This window comes from Lactuca serriola, chromosome 8, assembly GCF_051521515.1.
Source record: "Lactuca serriola cultivar US96UC23 chromosome 8, Lser_US96UC23_V15, whole genome shotgun sequence".
NCBI classification, from domain to species: Eukaryota; Viridiplantae; Streptophyta; class Magnoliopsida; order Asterales; family Asteraceae; genus Lactuca; species Lactuca serriola.
The window spans coordinates 20,614,407-20,628,658 of NC_136415.1; the positions used below are offsets into that span (position 1 = coordinate 20,614,407).

Genomic DNA, 14,252 nt, shown 5'->3' on the forward strand with positions numbered 1-14,252 from the left:
TGCATTTTTTCACCAATTTTGATCATTATGAGATGCATTTTTGTCAATCTTCATGCATAAATTCTACAAAACACATATTATAAAAATTAGTTTTAAAAATAAAGTTATTAAGTAAACACGTATAAACCATATGTTATCGCCAACTTTTTCAAGAAATGCAATAATCATATGTTAGGATGATTAAGTAAGCACGTATAAACCACATATTAAATTTTCAATATGTTAATAATAAAAAGTTTATTGATATGAAAATATTCACCTGACAATGATGTACAAAAGACTTGTTTTTCTGTATATCAAGATTTTTTGCAAGTTCTGGTACTGCAGCAGCTTTACAAATCATAGTGAAGATAGGATCACGCCCAAAGAGTTTCCCATATTTAACTAGTAGAAGCTCTTCATTAGTTTTAGAATGAGAATTAAAAAAGTAAAAAATAAAGACAATTGAGTATGTTATTCATATCAGGCATTGCAACGCCCTGTAACACACGACTCTTTCGTTTAAGTCTCTTTTTCTCAGTTTCTATTTAATTCAATATGATGAAACAAGAACTGGAATCAGATACCAACCTCACCAATTCCCATGAAGGCACACATAACAAGTAAGAAAGGAAGTCTGATTTTGGCAGCAATTGGAGTTAAAACCATTGCAACCGACCACCAGACCAAATCATTGGACTTAATACCTAGTTTTGAATATAAACTATTAGGTGCGCCACAAATTTTGATGATAGATTAGAAATATTGTTGTACTAATTGCGATTTACAAATGATTCAATTTTGTGCCCAAGAAGGGTACAGATGACCTAATTTTATATAAGAACTCTAGAACTGATACGTACCTTTCTCTTTGATAATTTCTTTTAAGATGACTATTGTTTAGGGCTATCAACAGCACTGTCATCTCCGCTACCACAATGTAATAAACAAACCACCATTGAAGGCCCTTCATCATCTTCCGCTGCCATTATTTCCTCGAGTGACAATTTTGAACTCGACGGGAGAGGAAATGAGACGCCAATAAGAAATCCAAAGTCATAAAATCAGATGGGAAGAAATCTGTGAAAAGAGTTGAAGTCGTTTGAGATACCGATGTAAATCCTTAGAAATCTCAATCGAGAAGAGAATGGAGAGCCACTTCTTTTTTTGGCACTGAATTGTTTCACCACCGGTCGATCACCACGAACGACCCTCGCACATACTGGGTTGAGAGAAAATAGAAGAAGTGGAAGCTCAAAATAAAATAAAACCCTAGACATATTTGTACTCTTCAATCGTCGGATCTAGGGCAGAAGTAGATGGACGATGGGAAGTAGAGCATATGTGAAAATAACCCCCAATCGTTAGCTTGTGAAAATTTTGTGAGGCAGTGGATGTGGGTGAGAGGTGGAGACGATGTAGGGTAGATATGAGAGTCATATGGAAATGAATGTAGGAGAAGAAGGCGGGGGTTTAAAAAATTTGGGGATTTCATTTTCCCTCTTAGAGACACGTGTTCCTTAAAAAAATATATAACGACATTCACAGAGGACGCACGAGTGCCCTCCATGTTTTTAACTTTTTTACATGAGACACTAATTTAAGGGCACGCAATAATGCGTGACCTAAATCCTTAAATTTTTTGAATAGACGACACTCTTTTAATGTCACTCTCTTTTGCATAACATAAATCACTCAGTGTCGTGGTTTGCGCGTCGTAAAACAGTCTTTTTCTTGTAGTGTTAACTCAAATAAGCACTAAAGGAAACAACTCAAGAATGCTTCTAAACCACCAAATTAACTTCAAAAGAGAGAGTGTTGCAGAGGCATAAAACTCACGGTTTTAGAGACCAAAATAAGAAGAAAATAAGAGCAAAAACTTACTCAAAACTTATGCAAGGCACTCCCTTAAATAAGATTAAAATACTCTAAAGTATTTCTAGCCTTTAAAAGCATGAGAGACAAAGCATGGAGGTTGACAAGCAACCTCCATATTTGTTTATTAATTTTGGCCATACCACTCAAAAGAGGATGTATTCTTTAAAATTTATAAACTCTAAGTTTATAAAATATAAACTTTGTCATTAGGTAAAAGACAAAAGAATCCAACTAGTCCAAAATGTTGTGCATGACTTATTAATCCATACCATATAAAATAATAACTAGTTATCCTCTCTTATAATTATTATTTTCACAAAACAATAATTATTCCCTACTTAAAGTACAAGAATCGATATTATTTATTAATAATCACATTAATAATAAATATACAAAATGTGCCAACTTGATAAAGGTGTGACCCTATAGGATCATATATTAATAGCAATATCACTCCATAATGATTCTTGGGCATAAAGATTCAACAACACCTTCTCTTTGCTACCAAAAGTATGTGAAGCATTTAAACTTAAACCATAAGCACAAACCTTAGTGACTTCCCTAAAATTCCACATACCATGCAATAACGGGCCTAGCCCAACAATTATGTTTCAATCATGTGGGCCCAACCTTGAGGGTCTAACCCAACAGGACCATCCAACAAGAAAATAAACAAGCATAGGGTAATAAGCATGTAACCAGACAAGCAAGAGTCACAAAGACAACCAACATAACCTGACACTTAGTTCCCTATAGTATAGTGAAATGACTCACATAAAATCAAAAGTTGAAATGACAACACTCTAAGTCACGTAGAGTCAACTACACGAACCGCCTAGAACAAACAAACATCACACCTTAGTTTACAACCTAAAACCTCCATGTTGACCAAAACTTAATCTGGTAAAAAAGTCAACAGTCAATGGCCAACTCTCACTGACCACCGTGTTGCGACCTTACCCTATCTGCACTACGGTTTCTTAATGACAAAACATTCACAAGGCTTCCCAGCTCACCATTCTGTAGCAAGTCCTTAGCCACGCTGCAGTTACGTCACCAAACAGTTAATCACAATGATGCTTAAGTAAAGCCCTAGGCCCAAGATCTAGGGTTTTGAACTCAACCGTCATCGCGATGCGACCAATACCTTAACGTGTTGTCACTTAAGTGACATGGCCACGCTGCTTTCAGTCAAAATTCTTAAAACCCCCAAACTTGAATAATTAAATATTGAAATATTATTACCTAAAAACGGATGTTACATGGATGTAATTTGATCTAAGAAGGGAGCTTAGATACGACGTGAGGTTTTGGTTCATCCATTTTTACGCTTGTAGGAATGGTTGGTTAGAAGTGTCAGGAACTCAAGCGTGCATATGGTGCCCTTTGGGCATAGACTTTCAAACTTTAGATTGTTTGAGTTGTTTTAGTATGGATGTTTTGAGTACTCGCTTCGGTGTAAGAAAGATGTGGTCCTAGTCGAGGGGACTAGGGATGAAGATATCATAAGGATATTGTCATAAGTGTTTGCGTTAGGATGTAATCTGATTCAAGTTGGGGAGAATTATAACATCGATTTTCCTGGTTAATATTTGTAATCCTTTAATTTTGGATTAAATCATGTTTTGGAGATTTTTTTTGGTAAAGGCACGATGAGTAGCGGCATGCCCTTTATTGAATCTCATGGCATGATGGGTATTATGGGCTAAACCATAGTTCTCGGGATTTAGGCCATATTTAAGGGTACTAACCCCTAGAGTTTTCTCATTTCATCAGACTGCATTATCAGAGAGCTAAGGAGATTTGTTTTAAGCCTATATGCAACTTCCAGTTCTTATTTTTGGACCTTTGCAGGTAGTTCTAATCTTGCTCCTATTTCCTTAGATCTATTTATTATGTCTTTTTGGTCCCTTTTAGTCAAATTCTTTGGAGTTCTTGGAGTTTGAAGAACTCCATAACATTACTCTTGAATTTATGTCTTTGTGGACTAATTAGTTGATGGAAAAATATTTTTGCATGCATTTCCATGGTGTAATGCATGAGTCTTGATCCACGTTGAGATTAAGTTTAGAGTTTAGAGAATATTAAGCCATGGGAATGGATAAGGTTGAAAAGTTTATCAATTAAGCCACTTAGAAGATTCGGAACTAAAGTTTTGAGTTTTTCACTTAAGGTATTAATGTTGGATTAAGGTGTCTAATCCAGTAACTAAATTTGTATATTATTGTAATTAGAAGCAAAGTCCATTTAGGTTGCCCTCATAACTAGAAGTTGGTTAGAATGACATTTATAGAGATAAGATAATTTATTAGATTATTATATGATTGCTAAACTAATTGTAAATTATGATGAAATAATTTGTTAATATATTATATGATCAATATATAAATTAAAAATAGAAAATGGGTTTGTTAATTTAAATGATTAATAAATTAATGTGAAATCAATTAGAACTAATTAATTATTAATTAGAATTAATGTAGAATTAATTCGGGATTAAATGAAATTAATTAAAGGTTCAATGGATAAATTGTAATTGTTTATAGTTGAGCAAGGAAATACAATTCTTGACCTACCATCACATGGACGTTTTTGGGAACCTTTTAGGGTTTCTAAAAGCCTCCTAGTAGTAAATAAAGACATGATTTGAATTGTGATTAAATCTATTATTTAATCATTCTATTCTTGCTTTGTCCATAGGTTACCTAAACTATAAATATGACCCCAATGCCATCAATTTCCATGCATACTCTTCATTGAAATATTTTATAGCTAAACATCTCCTCTCTCTTCTCTTATATATTTTTCTAGTTATTGGGTTTGAGTGTGAGTCATTAGAGACACCATCCTTTTGGTGCTCAACTTTTCAAGACCTACACTACAAGGAGATTGAAGTGATTTGTTTACTACAACAAATCAAGAGGTATGTAACTCTACACTTGGTAATTTCGAATTACACTACGGTTCTACTAGGTTTAGTTGTTCATTATATGTTTCTATCCAGGTGTATGACATATATCTTTTATAGGAAGCATGTACCATATTAACTATTAATTGTTTTCCACATTGTACTATTTTTTTCTATAAAATCCCTCAATTAAGTCATTAGAAATGAAGGTTGTTAAGTTGGAGTTCACAACACGACTGACCTGCTAGTCACGACACGATCTTCGGGGGTTTCGTGACTATTGTGTCACATAGTAATCACAATGCGACCAGTAGCTATTCATAGCGTGATGACCATTTACTATACCGTTGACCGTTGACTATTTGGACCAGTTTGACTTTTGGTCAAATGAGAGATTTTGAGTTGTAGATTGAGTTTTCCAAAATACCACATGCAACAAATGATTGGTTATGCAATTTATGTAGCTGATTCATGGGACTTCAAATAGTTGATTGCAACTCTTTGATCATGTGATTTTTCTTACTGTATTACCATAGGTGGATCCACCTTGGATCTCGGGGTAGCCCGGGATGGCATTAAAAAAATCAGTATTATAATTTTTTTCAGGAACCTGATACTCTCCACTCGCCGGAATACTAAGCATGCAAACACCACCTTTAACAAATGTCGAGTTTCATTGTCAATCATACCTTCACCTTTCCTTTCACTCTAATCTATGTCGATCTCTCTAAGAGTATGAAATAGAAATCGCAAGTAGGTCACATTGCACCCTTGCTTAACGAAGTTCTCTCATGATCTCGTTACTCACTAAAATCACTGGAGAAACATGACCTCTCTGAAGTTCAATTCTTTATCTATCTCTTTTTGTCAAGATTTGAACTCACGGGAGGAGGGGGATTTCACTATAACAGATAGAATCGTATACAAGAGGGTAGTAATCAAAGACTTTCGAATTTGTAAATATGTGTAGGTCCAAAAATGAAAGAGAAAAGAGTTCCTGTCGATGCATAGTTGTTAAAGCGAAGAAGACGAATTGATTTCTGAATTAGACTGTTTTGGTCCTTAAAGTTCAACATCCTGACAAATTTACTCCCTCAACCTAACTTGTCTTACAAAACAAAATTCCGAAAAATACAATTTACACCTTGAACTTATATACTCCAAAAATTATTATTATTATTATTATTATTATTTTAATCCCTTTACATTTAAATAACGCTTTTCATTTAACTGACTTACTTGTCAAACTTACAAAATTTAGTATTTAAAATTTCGTTTTTTTTTTCTTATTTAACTAATTCCCTTGCTAAACTTTCATTTGAACTTTATGTCTAATAAAATTTGCAGTTTTTATTTTTTTTAATTGTATATTACACAATTTTTTTTGGGATTTCCCCTTTATTTTGACCCTGCTCCACCACTGTGTATTACTTATGACATGATATGTTAGACTGGTAGGGTCTTGTTTGTTGCTTGTATGTTTACATGCTTCGTTGGGTTGGACCTCTTAAGGATGAGCCTATTAGGTTGAAATATACCCCTAGGGTTGAAATATACCCTTAGGACTGGGCCTATTATTTTGTTTTGTATGCGGTATTTTGTAGAACTTTGTATATGTTGTGCTTTTGATTTTAATTTTAAAATGTTTCTGGCAACAAGTGAAAGGGTATGACTTGATTGTATTGCATCCATTGAAGATTTCCGCACTTTATAACTTTCTATCTTTGTTAGTTTGATATTTGGTTTTTGGAATTGTCAAACTTATTCTTTGGTTATTTGTCAATCTTTGGAATGAAATTGTGATAACTTTCTCATTACTAAACGTTACATTTATATTTAGCGTTGATAGTTAATATTGTTTAATCCTTTATTGTTGGGAGTCGGTATTGTACCTTGTATAAATATTCTTGTTAGTTGAAAGAGAAGGCATTGAAATTTACGAAGTTCTAATATAGCTTCAAGAACTAAATATGAAAACTATATGTGAAATTCTTGATCACTGTAGTAATATATGATATACGTAACAAATAGAAAATTAGCAAATGGGTATATAGAGAAACACTTGGCTATGTTTCTAAACATTAACCCAATGACATATTGGCTACACCTTTTGCCAGTCTAACTGATTTGACATCATATATGATGCGCAAAAAAAAAAAAAAAAAAAAAAAAAAAAAAAAAAAAACCACTTGGTTAGGCCCCGTTTGATACACATCTTTTCAGGTCCAAATAGATCTTTCTGGTTGAATTGATCGGAAAGACTGTTTGATTTACACAAAAGAAAGAGTCTTTCCCGGTAAGACATGTCTTTCCCAGAAAGCCCAAAAATAATATCTTTTTGGTTGAATGGGCTGGAAAGACAATTATACACCAAACCCCGCATCTTTCTTTCTTTATTGGATTATTAATTTTTTTAAATAACTTTTTTAAAATTTATTTTTTATTGAATTACTATTTTTTTTCATCATTCAGCACAGTCAATCAGAAGTACAATCAAACAACATGGTTTCTTTCCCAGTCAGAAAACTTTCCCAGACAGCACTTTACGAACAACACTTTCCCAAACAGAAACCATCAAACGTACCAGTTTCCAAATTATTAACCCAAAGACATATTGGCTATGTACCTTTTGCAAGTCTTTGGCATCTTTCAATCATTAATAATTTCAATGATATATATGTAGATTGGTGATTATTCAATCGTACATAAATGATGCTTTTGGTCAAAAGATGTTATACCATTAATTCACGCCACAAACTAATATGTTGCGATTTAACTTTTTGCAACTGGCAATGTATACTCTGATCTATATTACAAAAATCTATGTTTGTTTGATGCTGGATTTGAAGTTTGAACCATGAGCATCTCACGGACCATACTAATTAATAAGTCAAATTAATGCCCGTTGGTTGTTTCAATTGAATTTAAAAGAAAAGATGAAATAAAGATCAAGACGTATAGTATAATTTTTACCAAAATCTAAACAATGTTTCCATAAAAGACTTCAATACTAAAGGTCAATTTTTCGATTCGATTTTACTTCATGCAGTGCGACTTCATTCCTTACAAATGAAAAACAAAATGATGCAAATGAATAAGTGGTATTTAATTTATTATGTGAAGAGAATTAATCATACACAGCTAATCTTACTAAATAATTTTTACGGTCAAATTTTTTTATTAAGCATTAGTCGTTTCAAATGTCATTAATTAGTGGAGCCAAAACATATACTCAAGTGTAAATGTGTAATTAAGGTTTTGGGATGAAAGTACTTGTTAAATGGAGGAAAAAACCATACTTCACAAATCATTATGCTTGTTTCTTTTCCTATAATCTCTTCATATGCTTGTAAAATATATATATATATATATATATATATATATATATATATATATATATATATATATATATATATATATATATATATGAGATTAATTGTTAATTAGTTCATAAAAAGAAAACAAAAACAGAACATAGGAATCTAACATTTAATATTGATTCTTACCAGTAGAAATAAAAAAAAAATGTTATTTTTTTAACAAAGTAGTATCTTATATACATTTTGGTGATAACTTAAACATTTTGTAAGAGACCTAATTAATGTTATTACTACTAACAGTAAATCAGAAATGACAAAAAAACCCATTATTAAATCGATTAGACCTAATGGATCTCTTCACAGTTCACCTAGCAAATCCAAGAACATAAAGTGGACCATCATGTAGAAACAAGAATCCCATGATTTCAAGTTGTACAGTACAAATTGGTCATCCACTCAAGTACAGAATACAGACATGCTTATCGAATCACATGGTGATATGTATATTTTCTTGAACTGCTGCAACACCTGAAAGATTTCCTCTCACACACACAGAAGGAGAGAGAGAGTTTAAATAAAACATTTGATAATAAATTTAATAAAAGAAAACAAGGACAAAACTGACATTTCAAACACACACCTCCTTATTATTAGCAAAACCCTAATACCATAAACAAGACCTGGCTCAAAAAACAACAAAGAATATAAAATAATCTGCAAAAAAGAAAGAAGCCATTAATAGGTAATTAAGAAAGTCTTTTAAGATAATATATGTACTTACCACTTACCACAATCCAGTTGGTAGAATATTATTACACGATAGAAAAAGATTAATCAAGAAATTTAGCCAGTAATTGCAGCTGCAGCATCATCAAGATTCTCAAACCATCAAGAGGACCCATACATCACTTTTTCTTTTTTTTTTTTCTTTTTAAGAAAAAAGAAAAACTTTATGAAACCCTAGAAATGGAGCTTTTGTGAATCTTGAAGATGCTCCAGCAGCAAGAACCGACTGTTGCGCTTCACTTAAGATCTAATATCATTTCTCCATCAAGAAAAAGGAAGGACGAGGAAAACCCTAGTGAAAAGTGTAAAAGTTTGGCTCTTCTCTTCTATATACCAGAGGTTAGAGATGATAATGAGTTTAATTACAAGAACAGGACAACTGGAAAAGATAGGAACGAAATATGATCAGATGAACAAAGACCATGGAAAAGGGAAAAGTTTAAGGTCAAAAATATGGAAACAAGGAAGAGATAATTCTCTTCAACGAATCAAAAGCTATCAAGGGTTATTTTCCTAGAAACCTAAATATGAAGGGTTTCACCTAAGACCCATGCCTCTCAAGGTTTATCTTCAAAGACCAATAGCTTTGGAGGTTTCCTTGATGAATCCATAGCTAGAAAGGGTTTAGGGTAACTATATATAGAAGGAGTCGTGATAGATACAAGAAGTGATGAGCATTAACTAGTGTGTGTGTGTGTGTGTGTGAGAGAGAGAGAGAGAGAGAGAGAGAGAGAGAGAGAGAGAGAGAGAGAGAGAGAGAGAGAGAGAGAGAGAGAGAGAGAGAGAGAGAGAGAGAGAGAGTAACAGGAACAGTTAGCAATCGCAATCCGAAGTACCAAAAATTACCCAAATTTTGAATACTTACTGACACAGCCCCTCCCCCACAGATGTGAAGAGAATAATGGACTCTATGAATGGAAAATAAATAGGAAACAAGATTTGCCCTTTTGATCAAAGAAGGATACGTTACGTTTAATACAAATACTTGAAGTAACAAAATAGGAGGAGATCAGGAATAACTCTTTTAGAGTTCAGAAGGAGCATGTTTCCCTTTTAGCAAACTGATGAAATGCAAATGATCTATTGAACCCCAGTTTTCATTCGGGAAATGTCCCTTTTGAATTTGTTCCATTTTTTTTATAATGTATTCATGTAGTCCATTCTTGTTCTTAACTTAACTCTAATTGAGAATTCATCGATCATATCTTATGCACACCTTATGTAAGAGAATAAGTTGAATCCAACAGGTTTAAATATTTAATTAACCAATGTAAAATTTGTTGAATGTTGAAGCCCATCCTCATTATTAAGATCCAAGTAACATGCAAATTAAACAATGGGTAACACACATGAATAGATTCCATTCATATATATATATATATATATATATATATATATATATATATATATATATATATATATATATATATATATATATAGAGAGAGAGAGAGAGAGACTGCATTAATTTTATGAGACGTAAGACGGGATTCTAACCAATCATTTCTTGTAGATAAAAAATAAAAAAAAAATTATAAATTGCAAAATTAATGAAAAAAATCCTAAAATTCCTATTTTAAATATTATTTTTTTCATTTAATTTACCGAAAAAATAATAAAATAACAATAATAATAATAAATAAAAAATGAATATTTTTTTAAATATACATAAAATATTTTATTGTAAATATTTAAATAGAAGTTTACAAATGTTAGAATATTCTAATATTTTGTTAGAATTATTAGATATGTTCAAATATTCAAATATTTTAGTATAAATGTTAGAAATGTTAACATATTCTAATACTTTGTTAGAATTTTTTGAATGTTTATAATCTAATATTCTAACAAAGTTGTTTTAATATTTATACTATAATATTCTAGTAGCATATTTTACGTATATATAAAAAACTATAATTTTTTTTATTATTTTTATTTTTTAGTTTTTTTTGGATAATCTAAATGACGAAAGTCATATTTTTTTTTTAAAAATTGTTCGAAATTTTTTATTTATTTTGCATTTTAAAAATATTTTTTTATCTTCAAAATGAGTTGTTAGGATTATATTTTCATGTCTTACAAAATATTATGGTCTTATATATATATATATATATATATATATATATATATATATATATATATATATATATATATATATATATATATATATGTGTGTGTGTGTGTGTGTGTGTGTGTGTGTGTGTGTGTGTGTGTGAAAATATCTTAAGATGTATGTAATGTACCAAAAATTCATAGTAAAATTTTCATTATTAAAACATTAACCAATACAAAAATTTGTTACCACACCATTCAAGATGAAATATAATATTTAATAATCAGAGTAAAAATCACAAAATAGTCGATCCATAATAAACTCTAGGGGATGCTATACAGTCATGTCGGAAGATTCCCTATAGAACTAGAAGTACGTGAAACCATAAACATGAAATCATAAGCACAAACCATAATAAGTTCTCCAGAATAACATATACCATACATATTAACGGGCCTAGCCTGTACATTGGGCCTAGCCCTACATAATCAATGAGCCCAACCCAACATATAAATAATCCTAGCCCGACATAGAATGAGCCTAGACTAACATACAATAGGCATAACCTACTCATGCGAATGTGCCTATCCCTACCTGCATGCCAATGGGCCCAACCGAACATATCAATGCAAGAGTCGAAAAGATAGCTAGTGTAAGATCCCGTTATTTTCTGTTTAATTCGTCAATCCTAGGCAACTAAAGTCAAACTTGAGTCAACTAAAGTCTTCCTTATTGTTGAGGGTTTTATTAATGTTAAAATAATAACCTTTGTTTATTAAAAATCCTTAAAATAATTGTGGTTGAAATAGGAAGGGAAATACTTAAAAACCGTGAAATTTCACATCTTATTCCTTCGCTTAGGACCGCAAACACTTCAGGCCGCAAAAAGGTTCACGACCGTAAACTCCTCGAACCGTGAACCCTTGCAGTCGCAAAATCATCGGATCTTATCGCCACGAAAACCGAACCTTATCGCATTGGGGCACGTTCTCGGTCGCAAACCGCCTTCGAATCGTAAACGAGGTTCACGGCTGTGAACCCCTTGGACCGTGAACCCTCATATATATATATATATATATATATATATATATATATATATATATATATATATATATATATATTCATTACAGCCGACTTTTCCTCACTTTTTACACATTCAAACACAAGTCCAAGCTATTTTCTCTCAAGTATCATCAGCCAAGAACACGAAAAACAACCTTTCTCCTCAAGAACATGCTATAATCATCCCTTCTCATCATATTCAAGCAATAATCACTAGTTCTTCACAAGATATAATAGGTATCATTTCTTGATCTTGTTAAAAACTTCAAGAACATCTTTCAATCTTCTTATATTAGTGTAACATCCGGATTCCCAGGTATCTTATTTTAAGTACATATCTTGAGATTTAGGGAGGGACTCGGCGAGTAGGCGCTCTGACTCGCTGAGTAGGATCGCGAATTCTGTCTGGATTAATGACCGGACTTGACGAGTCGATGAGTGGACACGACCATTACTCCCCTGTGAAAACCCTAGAGAGCAAAGAGAGTTTAGAGAGCATTTTGGAGGAAGATTTTGGAGGCTAATTCTTTATCCTTTGGTGTGATCTTGCAAGAAGGAGTGGGAAAAGCCAAACTAGATCGATTGTGGAGCTTGGATATGTGTTGTTCACACTGAGATTGACGTTTTGAGGTACAAGTTCTTTCCCATTTCATGTATTTGATAGATTCCTTGAATTTAGGGTTTCCTTTGTGCCATTTTGAGTTGGATTGTGAAGCATTTGGGGTTCCTTTGGGTATAGATGATAGATCTGGACCTTGAGAGGTCCAAAAGGTCTCAAGCTTCCAGCTTTATGAGGTTTCATGTGAGCCTTGAGAGTAGAACCCAATTTTGAAGGTTATTTCTCCATTTTTGGTCTTATAAGCATTGCATGAACGTAAAGTTTGAACCTTTATGTGACTTTTGAGTGTTAGGAGGTTAGATCTACTGGTTGGTGAAGCAGATCTAACCTCAAAGGATCGTTTGAGTGTTTTAATGGGAGGAACTCGCCGAGCCCATAAGGGAGTCGACGAGTCGAGTCGGGTTGCCCCACGATTCGCGGCCTGTGATAACCCGTTGAGTGTAGGGTTGACTCAGCGAGTCGAGTGAGGACTAGGGTCGATGAGGACATGAATGGACTCGCCGAGTCGCACGAGTGCGCTCGACGAGTCTGGTCAAAGTTTTACCGTTGACTTTGTTGACTTTTTGGGTTTGGTCAACAATCGGACTTGTGGACCATTTGTAGGGTAAAATGGTCTTTTAGCCTTCTTAAGGGTCATGGAAGAGACTAGTCTAGCCTGGAGAGCCATTATTGATTTGAGATAATTGTTTATGTGTTTAGGCGGAGGCAAGATCAATGTATACGTGTGCGAGATTATCCGATATAGTCGAGGTGAGTCTTCTCACTATACTGTACCTGGAAGGGTACCTATGTGTGACCGGAAGGTCTTATATGTGCTATATTCTGATATGTGATATGTATGTGTTATGTATGCTATGTATGAGACTGGAAGGTCAAGATGATATGTACCGGAAGGTCAAAAGGACATGGACCGGAAGGTCAGGAAGTTACGGACTGGAAGGTCGATACGGGTAGGACCGGAAGGTCTACCGGGATTTGGGACGGAAGTCCCTTGAGACACTTGGACCGGAAGGTCCCACAGAGTTATGACGTGGAAAGGCGTATGTGTTGTATGTGGTATTTTGGGGAACTCACTAAGCATTTATGCTTACAGTTGTTGTGTTGGGTGTTTCAGGTACTAGCAAGGACCGTGGGAAGGCGTCGATATGATCTGTACACACTAGGAGGATTTACGTATTTGAAATCTTTTGAAATTCTGGGATTTGTTTTTTATGATGACATTGGATATAGTTGTTGGATATTGTTTTTGGTAATTGAAAATATGATTTAAAAATGAAAAATTGTTTTGAAAATTTACGTCGTTACAAGTAGATTGAAACACGTTAATTTCATCTATTTTTCACGAAGAACACGCGAAAAACATGAAGAACAAGCACCTCAAAACCTTTGAATCTTCTTAGAATCTGGTCTAGGATCATCAAGTGTTCTTCATTCCTCAAGAACCCCTGGCCGTAAACAGCTTCAGGGCCGTGAACCCTTCATACTCTTGGGCCGTCAACACCCCTCTCCTGGTCGTGAACACCTATCAGCTTCCCTTTTAGCTTCTAACACTCTAATTTGTAAGTTATACTTACAAATTAATCCAATTTTCAATCATTACTATGATTATTTTAGCTAATTGGATGCTTATATGTTATACAAATTATTAT

The 14,252-nt window shown here is 33.4% G+C and overlaps 1 long non-coding RNA gene across 2 annotated transcripts; it reads right to left on the minus strand.

Annotated features, from left to right (window-relative positions):
• Positions 1–8,274: 8,274 nt before the first annotated feature.
• LOC145065408 (uncharacterized) lies at positions 8,275–9,479 on the minus strand. 2 transcript variants are annotated; one of them, XR_013688405.1, is made up of 2 exons: positions 8,874–9,479; positions 8,275–8,799 (listed from the first exon to the last, which is right to left on the minus strand). It is a non-coding gene; the product is annotated as an uncharacterized LOC145065408 (long non-coding RNA). The 2 variants fall into 2 exon arrangements; XR_013688404.1 differs by having other exon boundaries at positions 8,867–9,479.
• Positions 9,480–14,252: the final 4,773 nt, after the last annotated feature.